The sequence below is a fragment of the Peromyscus leucopus genome, chromosome 5 (assembly GCF_004664715.2).
Source record: "Peromyscus leucopus breed LL Stock chromosome 5, UCI_PerLeu_2.1, whole genome shotgun sequence".
NCBI classification, from domain to species: domain Eukaryota; kingdom Metazoa; phylum Chordata; class Mammalia; order Rodentia; family Cricetidae; genus Peromyscus; species Peromyscus leucopus.
In genome coordinates, this window is record NC_051067.1 from 18,355,144 (window position 1) to 18,368,330 (window position 13,187).

The following is a 13,187-nucleotide window of genomic DNA, read 5'->3' on the forward strand; positions in this document are numbered from 1 at the left end:
CCTGTTCTGGGGTGGGACTCTTCCACAGTGCAGCTGACTGAGTCACTCAAGCTCCTGTATGTAAGACCAGTAACTTCACTGAGCTGGATTTAGACCTCTGCTTCCCAGGAGAAGTACCCTAACACATGTCGTCATAGACTCTGCTTCTACGTCTTCAATGCTTTGCAGACACCCACATGTTCATTATCTGACCCACAGAGCCAACTTCTCCACAGGCTTGCTCAAAATACAGCTCCAAAAAACCTGTATCCCACCCAGGGTTATTGAGGTAAAATTTGCATATCGTCAGATCCCAGTGATTGTTATGCTTGGTAAGACAGGAAACTCCTCAGCACGGCGGCTGTCATTTATTAACTTTTATAAACACTGGCTGAGCAGCAAGGAGTCCCATTGTTAGTATGTTAGGAGGAAAATCTATTTCATTGCATTTGCTTTATCTTTTTGCTAAATAAGATTTTTTAAAAATCACATTTATTTTATTTATGTGGAGGTAGCGGGGTAGGTACAAGGGGATGCCAGAGAACAACCTGCTTTGGAATTGAACTCAGGTCATCAGACAGTCAGCAAGTGTGCCTACCCCCTGAGCCATCCTGCCAGTCCCTAAATAAGCTTTTCAAGCAATAACCAAGAAACAAATTTTAAAATGTATATTAAATAGTAATTATAAAATAATTAAATAGTAATTATTAAAATAGTAATTATAATTAAATAGTAATTTTTTAAATGCAGATTGCTACTTCTGTGAATGAATCAAAATTCTCCTCCAAGGCACCAAAAGCTCATATTTAGCACCAGCGCCTCTGAGTGCCAGGCACCGTGCCAAGAGTTTTTTATTCTATTTTCTTGGCTCATTCTCTCAAAACCCTGTGCCATTATCACCCTCGTCATTTTACCTAACCAGATGAGAAAAAAACTGAGGCTCGCAAAACTCACCCAACTTCTAGAGGTTTCCTTGAGTCTATGAACCCCAACTGGTTCTTGAACAAGATGTTTCAATAACTTCTCACTGAAATAAACAGGGAAGGTAGACCATGGAACACAGCTGAACTAATGCTGGTGACTTTGTCGTCATGGAGACCACAGATATTTGCATACTTCACCTCAACGCTTGAGGTCCCTCAAGTCGAATTCTAAAGTGTAGCATCTAGTGAATATATAGGAAGGCTTGCCATTGAATGCACTCATGAGCAAGCATTCACATGGTTATATCACAGTGTGCTCTCATTCTAATGTCCACATCTCAAGACAATTAGTTTCTTTTGTAGTTCCCAGTCTTCTATTCTGTCTTTAAAAGCATGATTTTCAGGTTTATAATTACTGCCAAACTTTTAGAAAGTTTTCTCTTGTTTTTTTTGGGGGGGGAAAGGGGTGTTTCAAAACAGAGTTTCTCTGTGCAACCCTGGCTGTCCTGGAACTTGCTCTGTAGAGTAGGCTGGCCTCAAACTCAGAGTTCCTCCTGCCCCTGCCTCCGGAGTGCTGGGATTAAAGGCAAGCACCACCACCACCACCTGGCTTCTCTAGAATTTTTAAAGCATGGCCCTGTTACTGTATCTGTTTATGCACAATTAAGAAAAAGAAACTGAGAAATGGCCCAAAGATGTCCATGACACAGGGAAGGATGAGATAATCTTGTCCTGAATGGACCAGATCCCATATTTCTTGAGGTCATGAATTTTATTTTCAGCCCTGAAGCTGAGGTCTGATTGAAGTGGATGTTTCTTTATAGACTGAATCCCTGAAAGTAGGTGTGTAGGAAAAAATAAGGAACGAAAAATAGAACTCAGTGGTGTCCCAGTGGTAGATGCTACTTAACACTGGTTCGGCTTAAACTGAAGTCATCATTTCCTGCCAACACTAAGTTGAGGAAGCCCTGTGTGCTGGCTAGTCTTATGTCAACTTGACACACAAACTAGAATTATCTGCAAGGAGGGAACCTTAATTGAGAAAATGCCTTCATAAGATCCAGGTGTAAGGCATTTTTCTAATTAGTTATTGATGAAGAGGGCCCAGCCCATTGTGGGTAGTACTATCCCATGGCTGATGGTCCTGGGTTCTATAAGAAAGCAGGCTGAGTGTGCCATAGGAAGCAAGCCAGTAAGTAGCTCCCCTCCATGGTCTTTGCATCAGCTCCTGCCTCCAGGATCCTGCCCTGTTTGAGGTCCTGTCCTGACTTCCTTCAGTGATGAACAGCAATGTGGAAGTGTAAGCCTAATAAACCCTTTCCTCCCCAACTTGCTTTTGGTCATGATGTTTTGTCACAGCAATAGAGATCCTAAAAGGCACCCTGCTCCAACGAGGCCTCATTCTTAGGACTAAGCAAGTACACAGGGCATCTCTGAGAGTCATACCTCCTTCATCCTCTTTTCCTACAGGGCTTGATGGTACATGCCTGTAATCCCAGCACTCAGGAGGCAAAGGCAAGAGAATTGAGAATTTGATGCCAAGCGGGGCTACATAGCAAGACCACATCTCTACCCCCCTACACGCACACTTTTTCATGTCCCAGAATAGCTTCTTCGAGTTTAGGAAGTGTATGTCTATATTATTGGTTCATTTTAAGATCTGTCTCATTAAAATATAATTCATATTTCGAACTATTTAACTATCTGAAATTTACAGTTGAGTTTTTTGTCTCTTCTCAGAAATGTATGACAATTGCTGTGATTTTAGAACATTTTCATCACCCTTCCCTCAAAAAAATCTCATTTGTAAAATCAATTATTTATATGACTACTTTCTCTCCAAGGCCCAAGCTTGGGCAACACATTGTTAATGGTCTGTAGTGTTGTATGATCTGTGATCTGTAGGTTGCACTGTTGATTTTCTTAAATTTTGTAACTCTATGCCTCATTTAATTTACCTTCACCTATAATTTAACTTAACAAGTACTTACAAAAGGCTTTTTTCCAGTTGCTTTGGAAGTTGACATCACACCTGAGATGCCATTGGGAAGGTGTGGATAGAATCAGGGGTCCCATGCATCTAACTTTGAATTCCAAAAAAAATGTATGTAAGTGGCTTCAGTTTATAGTCAACCAGAAACAGGGCTGAAATTAAATTCTGAAGGGTTTAACTCATAACAAGAGCAAAGTCCTTTATATCTGAACGTTGATCTTATTCTGCAGGTTCACTTTCATTAATATACCTTACAACCTCCCCTCTGATACAATTGAACACATTCACATGCACACAATCTTGTAGTATATTATACCAAGACTTTGCAAATTATTTATGTCACACATTGAGTAGCCTTCATCCAAAAATCTGAAATCTTCCTGAAATTTAGGTGCTGCAGCCAGATGCCACAGTACATGCAAATACTCCACATTCTGAAAAAAAAAAAATCCCCAATTTAAAACATTTCTAGTGCCCAACATTTCCGATGAGAGATTCCCAACCTGTGACGTGTACGGCGCAGCAGCAGGCACAAAGGTGACAATTTACAGCAGAATGCTTTGAACATTTTTTTGGGCTAGATACTAACATTAAAAATTGAAAATCTGAGTGGCCGACTCATTTTTTTTCTCTTTTGTTCCTGAGGCAGGCTCTCTTGGAGCCTGTGTTAACCTTGAACTCAGTATGTAGCTGAAGACCTCCTTGAATTTCTGAACCTCTCGCTCCATTTCCTGAGAGCCAGGATTGCTGCCTGGCACCCTCAGTACCAGCTCATGCAGTGCTGGGAACGGCGCTACATGCGTACGAGTCAAGCACTGCCAGCTAAGCTCTATGTCCAGTCTGTCGGCTCACCTAAAATCTTAACACCTAAGCCAAGAGATGGCTAAGTGGTTAAGATCAGAGGCTGCTCTTCCAGAGGACCTGGGTTTGATTCCCAACACCCACATAGCTAACTACAGCCATCCATAACTCCAGTCCCAGGGGATCCTATACCCTTTTCTGGCCTCCATGGGCACCAGACACACAAGTGGTGCACAAACATACATTCAGATATAATCCCTATGCACATAAAAATTAAATTAAAAAATAAAAAATTGGAATACCTAATCTAGTGGGTAGTTGCCCCACCACACCCCACCACCCAGTATTGATCCTCAGATTTGGTAGTGGGTGTCTCTAGTGAGCACAGCAGATAAAAAAAAAAAAAACAAAAAACCAGTCCAAACACACCAAGTTATCTTCCACTTCAATATGTGTAGAGAAAGAAAATGTAAATTTAGTTCACTTGTCACTGAGCAGCAAAATGTGTGTGTGTGTGAGGGTGTATGTTTTGTTTAGCTAATTAAACAACTCAAAGCCATGGTGATTGAATTTAGGCTACTAAATATAACACCTAGAAGAGGGGGCTTGGCTTCAAGACATGATGCTACCTTTAAAAGATGCTAGAGATGACCCCCAGGGTGGCAGTTGTTATTAAGGCTGTTGATCTTTCAATTAGTTGGCTGTAACCATCTCGTTACTATCATGGTGATCTTGCTTCTTGTTATTTAGATCTTTCACGTTACAGTTGAAGCAGAAGGGAAGAAAAAAACCCAAATGAAAACACCCTGTAGACTCATCCTTTCATTTGATGTGGGGAAATGTATTAGAAGGCTTTCACATTTTTCTTCCCACTGAGATGGAGCTTCCATGTTGTAACTAAATTTTGTAGCTGGCCAAAACAATGAATTTCTTCTGTGTAGCAGGTTAGTTTTTCTTTTTATTTTCTTTTAAAGATTTATTTTTAATTGTGTAGTGTGTGTGCATGTGTGCATGAGTGTGTGTGATTATGGGTTCATGAGTGTGGGATCCTTCAGAGACCAGGAGAGGGCTCCAGATCCCCTGTGAGCTGCTCAATATGGAACCAAACTGTGGTCCTCCAGATGAACAGCAAGTGCTCTTGACCACTGATTATCTCTTCAGCCACTATTTTTGCTTTTCTTGATCCCTCACCCCATAATTATTTCCTTCAAAGACCATTTTTTGAAAGTCATACATCTGGAAATACTTAATAATGTTCAGGCTAAAATAACCGCATTTCCAGGTAACTATAGCTCCATGATACAGGTCATAATTTGTCCCTTCCCATTTGCAAATCTCTGTCTTTCCTTTTCCCGTGTCCTTTCACAGCAATAGAAACCCTAACTAAGACAACTTCATAGTCAAGAAACCTATCCTCCTGGGCTTGAGTGTAGCTCATTGGTGGGGTGCTTGCCTAGCACGCACAGAGTCCTGGGTTGGATCTCGAACACAGCATGAGATGGGCATGATGATGCACACTTGTAATCCTAGCATTTCAGTTCAGTTCCTAGCACCCACATGAAGGCTCACAACCACCTATAATGAGATCTGGTGCCTTCTTCTGGTGTACAGGCATACTATATACATGGTAAATAATTAAATCTTTAGAAAAAGAAAAAGAAAAACAGAGAAAGTGAGCTGAGTGTCAGTGCTCACCACCCTCTGCTTTACAACTGTGGACATGGTGTGACCAGCTGCCCCATGCTCTGGTTACCATGCCTTCTGCCCCTCCGTGATGGATTACACTCAAACTATGGTCCAAAATAAACCTGCTGTGCTAGCAAGTTTTATGTCAACTTGCCACAAGCTCGGGTCATCTGAGAGCAGAGAACTCTATTGAGAAAATGCCTCCTTAAGATGTGGCTCCAGGCAAATCTGTAGAACATTTTCTTAATTATTGATTGATTGGGGGGGGGCTAGCCCATCGTGGGTGGTACCACCTCCCAAGCCTAGTGGTCCTGGGTTCTATAAGAAAGCAGGATGAGCAAACCATGGAAAGCAAGTCAGTAAGCAGCACTCCTCCATGGCCTCTGCATCAGCTCCTGCCTCCAGGATCCTGCCCTGTTTGAGTTCCTATTCTGACTTCCCTGAATAAACCTTTTCCTCGGCAACAGCAACAGTCATCCTAACTAAGACTCTTTCCTTCTTTCTTCACTTTGCTCTAATCAGATGTTTCGCCAACATGGTGAGACAGTAAGAAATGTCTACTGACCTCCTGGCTGAGGTTTTCCTCTCTGATCTCCACTCCACATTTTCTAGGTGCTGGTGCAGAAACATGGATGTGGCAACAGATTTGTAGAAAATTCTATCTCCTTTTCAGGGTCCAGGAAACAGTTCCCACCCACCAGGACACCCAAACACAATCTCTCCAATGCCAGAAGTCTCACCAAAGTCAGCAAGAAAGATGGGCTCTGCTTTCAGTGCTCCAAAAACTCCCTAGGTAAAAATAACATCAATAGCTCTGGGATGTACACATGATAGGAGAGTTAGAATGTGCAGGAGGGAGGTGGCTGGGGATATGACTCAGAGGTCGTGTGCTTGTCTAGCATGCACGAAGAGTTCAGTCTCCAGAACTGCAGACAACAACACACACATGCTTACACAGGGACCCAGGGGTGGTGGCTCATGCCTGCAGCTTCAGTACTTGGGAGACTGAAGCAAGAGGGTTGTGAGTTCAAGCCCATGAAACCAACATTTTGGTCTGCTAAGTACTCCTTCCATGACACACCACTACAGGTCCAAAGTAATGGGGTAAGGTGGCTATGGATTAAACTTTCAAAACCATTAGTCAAAAATGAACATTTTGCCTTCATAAATTGATTAATCTCAAGTATATATTACAGTATCAGAAAGCCAACACATGCTTTTAAAAAAAAATAATATTGCTTATAAAGTTGTTTAAGTATAAATAGTTGCTAAATACTTGCCCAGTATCACACTCATGAATGTGAGGGTCAGTGATACCTATCAAGACCTCTGATGATGCTATGTAGCGTTTGTTAAACAGATACTATATACCCTAGGCACTGTTGAATGCTTGGAGTAATTGGGTTATCCTCACCCCCAACTCCAGCAGACATTCCCTGGGAACCCAGAGGCCACCCCAGCCAGGGAAGCATGTGGGCTGACTGCAGATCTTCACTCTTCCTCCTCTCCTCCAAATCCAATCCACTAGTCTCAGCCCTATCTCCATAGCAAACCACCCACAGTGGCCTCTCCCTTCTTGCAGATCTTCTCCTCCAACCTTCCTCCCGACTCAACTTGTTGTCTCAGCCCCCAAACTCCAGCAGATAGTCTCTGGGAACCCCGCCAGCCAAACCTGCCAGAGAAGAAAGGAGGCCAGCGAAGCAGGTCAGTGAGCCTCAGATCTTTACTGTTCCTCCTCTCCTCCATATCCAGCCCCCCAGTCTCATCCCCAGCTCTGTAGTAGACTACCTGTTGTGGCCTCTCCTCACTCTCAGCCCACATTCCCAGGGGGACTAAGCAGACCCTGGGGAAATACCCTGCTTTCCTCTCTCCTGTGAACCCCTTCAGACCTCCTATCCCAACCCCATTCCTAAGTGTCAGCTCCCAATACTTAGAAACATATTTTACCTGGAAACCCCAATGACCACACCTATCAGGACTCCAGAAGAATTTCCTACCAGGTAATACACTGCTACCATACTCTCCTAAGAACCAGAGATGGCAACAGAAACCAAGGAACAAAACATATACCCAGCAAAGACAAGACTAGATATCAGTACCTAGAAGTACAATCTTCCCAAACCCAGATGCCTAGATGCCAGCATAAAAACACAATCATTAACAGCTAGGATAATATGTCTCCACTGGAGCCCAGAAACCCCATTAAAACAGACTTCATGAACATGATCAAGGTCTTTGTGGTGGTTTGAAAGAAAATGGCCCTCAAAAGGAGTGGCCCTATTAGGAGGTGTGGCCTTGTTGGAGGAAGTATGTCACTGTGGAGATGGGCTTTGATGTTTCATATATGCTCAAGCCATGTCTAGTGTCTCAGACCACTTCCTGTTACCTGTGCTTCAAAATGCAACTCTCAGCTCCTTCTCTAGCACCATGTCTGCCTGCATGCTGCCTTGCCTCTCGTCATGATGATAATGGACTAAACCTCTGAACTATAAGTGAACCACCCCAATTAAATGCTTTCCTTTATAAGAGGTGCTGTAGTCATGGTGTCTCTTCACAGCAACAGAAACCTTAACTAACACAGTCCTTAAAGGGGAAATTAATAAATCCCTTAAAGAAATCCATGAAAACACAAGCAGTGGAAGAAGATGAATAAAACAGTTCAAGACCTGAAAGTCGAAATAGAATAAATAAAGAAAACCCAAACTGAGGGAAATCTGGAAATGAAAAATTTGAGAACTCAAACAGGAACCTCAGAGGCAAGTTCCACCAACAGTATACAAAAGATAGAAGAGAGAGAATCTCGTGCAATGATAGAAAAAATTGATACATCAGTCAAAGAAAGTGTTAAATCTAAAAAAAGTCCTGGCACAAAACATCCAGGAAGTCTGGGACACTATGAAATTACCAAAAATAGTGGGAATAGAGGAAGGAGAAGAACCCCAGGTCATGGGCACAGAAAACATTTTCAACAAAATCATAGAAGAAAATCTCTCTAACCCAAAGGAGATGTCTATCAAGGTACAAAAAGCAAACAGAACATCAAAATAGACTGGAGCAGAAAAGAAAATCCCTTTGGCACATAATAAACAAAACACAAAATGTACAGAACAAAGAAAGAATATTATAAGCTGGAAGGGGAAAAGACCAAGTAACATGCAAAGGCAGATCTATTAGAATAATACACAACTTCTTGATGGAGACTCTAAAAGCCTGGACAGTTGTCCTGCAGAGTCTAAGAGACCATAGATGCCAGCCCAGACTACTATACCCAGCCAAACTTTCAATCACAATAGATGGAGAAAGAAAGACATTCCAAGATAAAAACAAATTTAAGCAGTATCTATCTGCAAATATAACCCCACAGAAGGTGCCAGAAGGAAAACTCCAAACTAAAGAGGTTGATCACACCCAAGAAAACACAAGGAATAAATAATCCCAGACCAGCAAATGAAAAGGGGACACACGCGCGTGCGCACAAACACACACACACACACACACCACCACCACCACCACCACCACCACCACAACAACAACAACAACAAAATAACAGGAATTAACAAACACTTGATATCTCTCAACATCAGTGGTCTCAATTCTCCAATTTAAAAAAAAAAAAAAACACAGACTAGTAGAATGGATGTGAAAACAGGATCCAGCCTTCTATCACATCTGAGAAACACACCTTACCATCAAGTGGATAGACATCACCTCAGAGTGAAAGGATAGAAAAAGATATTCCAAGCAAAGGGACCTAAAGCAAGCTGGTATGGCCATTTTAATATCTGACAAAATAGACTTCAAACCAAAACTATTTTTTGGAAAAGATAGGGAAGGACACTACATACTCATCAAAGGAAAAACCCAAGAAGACGACGTTTTAGTTCTTAACATCTGTGCACCAAACACAAAGGCACCTGAGTTTGTAAAAGAAACACTACTACTACATCTTAAGTCACATATTGACCCTCACACAATGATAGTGGGTGACCTCAGTACCCCACTCCCACTAATGGATAGGTGTTCCGGACAAAAACTAAATGGAAAAAAAAATGCTGGAGTTAACTGACATTATAAACCAAATGGGCCTAACAGATTCCTACCAAAACTTAAAAGAACATACCTTCTTCTCAGTACCTCATGGAACCTTCCCCAAAACTGACCACATACTCAGACACAAAGCAAGTCTAAACAGATACAAGAAAACTGAAATAATATCCTGCATCCTATCTGACGACCACGGATTAAAAGTGGATTTCAACAACAGAAATAACAGAAAGCTTACAAACTCATAAATACTGAACAACTCTATACTAAATGAAAATGGGTCAAGACATAAATTAAGAAATTAAAGACTTTCTAGAATTCGATGAAAATGAAGACACAAGAAATCCAAACATGGAATGTAATGAAGACGGTTCTAAGAGGCAAGTTCATAGCACTAAATGACTACATAAAAATAAATAAATAAATAAAACCATTGGAGAGATCTCATACTTGTAACTTAACAATAGATTTGAAAGCTCTAGAATAAAAAGAAGATATCACACCCAAAAGTAGACGGCCAAAAATAATCAAACTCAGAGTTGAAATCAATAAGTAGAAACAACTAAAACAATACAAAGAATTGAGGGAATTAGTTGGTTCTTTGAGAAAATCAATAAATTGACAAACCCTTATCCTAATTAACAAAATTAGAAATGAAAGGAGGTTCATAACAATAAAACCCAAAGAAATCCAGAGAATCATAAGGACACACTTTAAAAACCTGTACTCCACCATTAGAAAAATCTATAAGAAATGGATAATTTTCTTGATATATACCACTTACTAAAGCTAAATCAAAATCAGATAAGCAATTTAATCTGTAACCCTTAGTGAAACAGAAGCAGCAATTAAAAATCTCTTACTCCCATCCACTTATGGCCAGATGGTTTTAGTGCAAAAGTCTACCAGAAGAAGAGTTAATGCTAATACTTTGCAAATTATTCTGCAAAATAGAAACAGATGGAACATTGCCCAGTTTTGTTTTGTGAGTCCACAGTGGGTACAACCTTCGAAGTCTGCCCTTTGTCACCTACCTTCCACGAGTCTGTCCTCTTCTCCTACAGGCACCACAGCCTTCAGGAAGTACTGTAAGCTAGGGGCCAAAAGTGCTGAACATGGCACTGTGGAGGAGATTTGATATTCAAATCATAACAGAGATCAAGGTGTGATGGCTAGTCTTAACTGTCAACTTAATGTAACCAAGAATCAACTGGAAAGAGAGTCTTGGTGAGAGATTGTCTGGAGACAATCTGTGGGCATGTCTGTGGAGGATTATCTTGATTAGTGGGAAGATCTGCCCACTGTGGGCGGCACCATTCCTCTGTTAGGGAATCCTGGACTGTAGAATGGTGAGTGAGCCGATCACCAGAATACATGCATGCATGTGTGAAATCTTCTAATTCTGCTTCTTGACTACGGATGCAAGGTGACCAGCTAGCTGTCTCAGGCTGCTGCTGCTGCTGCTGTGACTCCCCCACAATGATGAACTGTATCCTTTCTCCTTTCAAGTTGCTTTTGTCAGGGTATTTCATCACAGCAACCACAAAAGAAACTAACACACAAAGTAATAAGGGGGAAGTAACTAGCGGCCTGGAGAGATGGCTCAGTGGTTAGGAGCACTTGCTGCTCTTGCAAAGGACCAGGATTCTGTTCCCACAACCCACATGCAGGCTTCCCACTGTCTGTAACTCCAGTTCCAGGGGAATCCACATCTTTTGGCCTCTGTCTGCACCATGCACACAAGCACACATGCAGTGCACATGCACATGCAGTGCACATGCATACAGATAAGCTAAACACTCACACACATTCAATAAAATCTTTTCTTAAAAAATGGCTAGACAGTGACAATTTCCTTGTGACTAGTATTTTAACTGCTGTGGGCCACTGCCCTATTCCTGTTGTATGTGCTGGGGTTGGATCCCAGAGCCTTAAACATGCTCTGCACATACTCTAACAATGAGCTCCACCCCAGCTGGAATCATCATATAGGACAATTTCCATAAACACGAAAGATTCATTTCACTGGTTACCTCTTTGGTTCCATCACTAAATCATAAATCCCTGAGGATGAGAGGTTCTTCCTCTATGGCAGTGGTTCTCAACCTTCCTAATGCTGCGACCTTCTAATACAGTTTTGCATGTTGTGATAACCTCAACCATAAACTTATTTTCATTGCTACTTCATAGCTGTAATATTGTCTCTTTTATGAATCATAATGTAAATATCTAATATGCAGAATATCTGATATGTGACCCCTGTGAAAGGTTCATTCAGTCTCAGAAGGGGTCTCGATCTGAAGGGTGAGAACCACTGCTCTATGGAGTTACAGTATATTTTATATTATGTATATACTACTGTATATAATATTATACATTAAAAAACGAGGCTAGGGAAATGGCTCAGTGGTAAAAGGGGAAAAGTGCCTGCCACACAGTCATGAAGGCCTGAGTCAAGGTCCCCAGGGCACACAAAGCCTAATTGTGATGACTGTTCTTGCTTGTCAACTTGACTACATCGGGAATGAACCAAAATCCAGAAATGGAGGGCTCAACTGTGAAGGATTGTTGCATAATTTGAAGTAGGCAGATCTACTTCTAACCTGGATCTTTGAGGTAGGAAGACACACACTTTTAATCTGGATTTTGAGACAAAAGACCACACCTGCTGGAATTCTATATAAAGACATGGAGGAAGCAAGCTTTTGCTCTTTGTCTGCTTGCTCTCGCCTTGCTAACACATTTGTTCCTTCACCGGCATTAGAGACTACTTTGGGATTCTAGCATATACTGAACACTAGCTGAGACATCAAGCCTTATGGACTGAGCAACTACTGAATTCTTGGACTTTCCATTCACAGCCTGTAAGTCATTCTAATAAATTTTCTTTCCCCCTCTCTATATATGTATATATTTCAAACCGCCACACTCACATGTTATATAGGCATTTAATTATTGAGCTACAGCTGAATCCCCAAGTATTCCTTTAAATTACTATCTTAAGTATTATTATGCCCTTCTTTGTAAGCTGTGGGGGTTGACGGGAAGGCCAACTGCAGTGCTCTTTCCAGCCAGGTTTATTCTGGGGTCATCTGCACTCTTAAGTGTCACTCAGAATAGCACCTGTGAGGCCCCACTGCTGATCCCACACTCTTGCCCTTTTCTGTTCCAAATTTAGGTCCTGCTTATCAAGGAACCAATTACATTGCTGTGTCCTGCCGGCATTGTGTCTGTCATGAATCCTGCTCAGAGCTGCATGGACACCAGCCAGCCTGACTTCAACTAGGTGAGCTCAGCAGTCAAAATGTCACTCAAAGCAGTTCTCTCCAGCTCAGCGGATGCTTGTTAGTGGAGGTGGGCCCATTCTACATCACAGCTGTGAAAAGTGAGTTAGCAGATGTGGAACACCTGCCCTAGTGGAAACATTGGGTTAGACGCCTGCAAGAAGAATAGTCACAGCATCCTTATTAATCGACCACACACAACGTTATCTTACATGTGCTCCTAGGGAAGATCGTGTGCATAGTAATGGTAGATTCATTTCCTTGAGATCACAGCCCACAGCCCTAGCACTCCTGCCCCAACTCTCTCTCTCTCTCTCTCTCTCTCTCTCTCTCTCTCTCTCTCTCTCTCTCTCTCTCTCTCTCTCCCCCCTCCCCTCCCCTCCCCTCCCCTCCCTCCCTCCCTCCTTCCCTAGGGCATGTCACAACTTTCTCAGACCTGGGAATGCTCTGCCACCTTCAGCACTGTCCTTAGGGAAA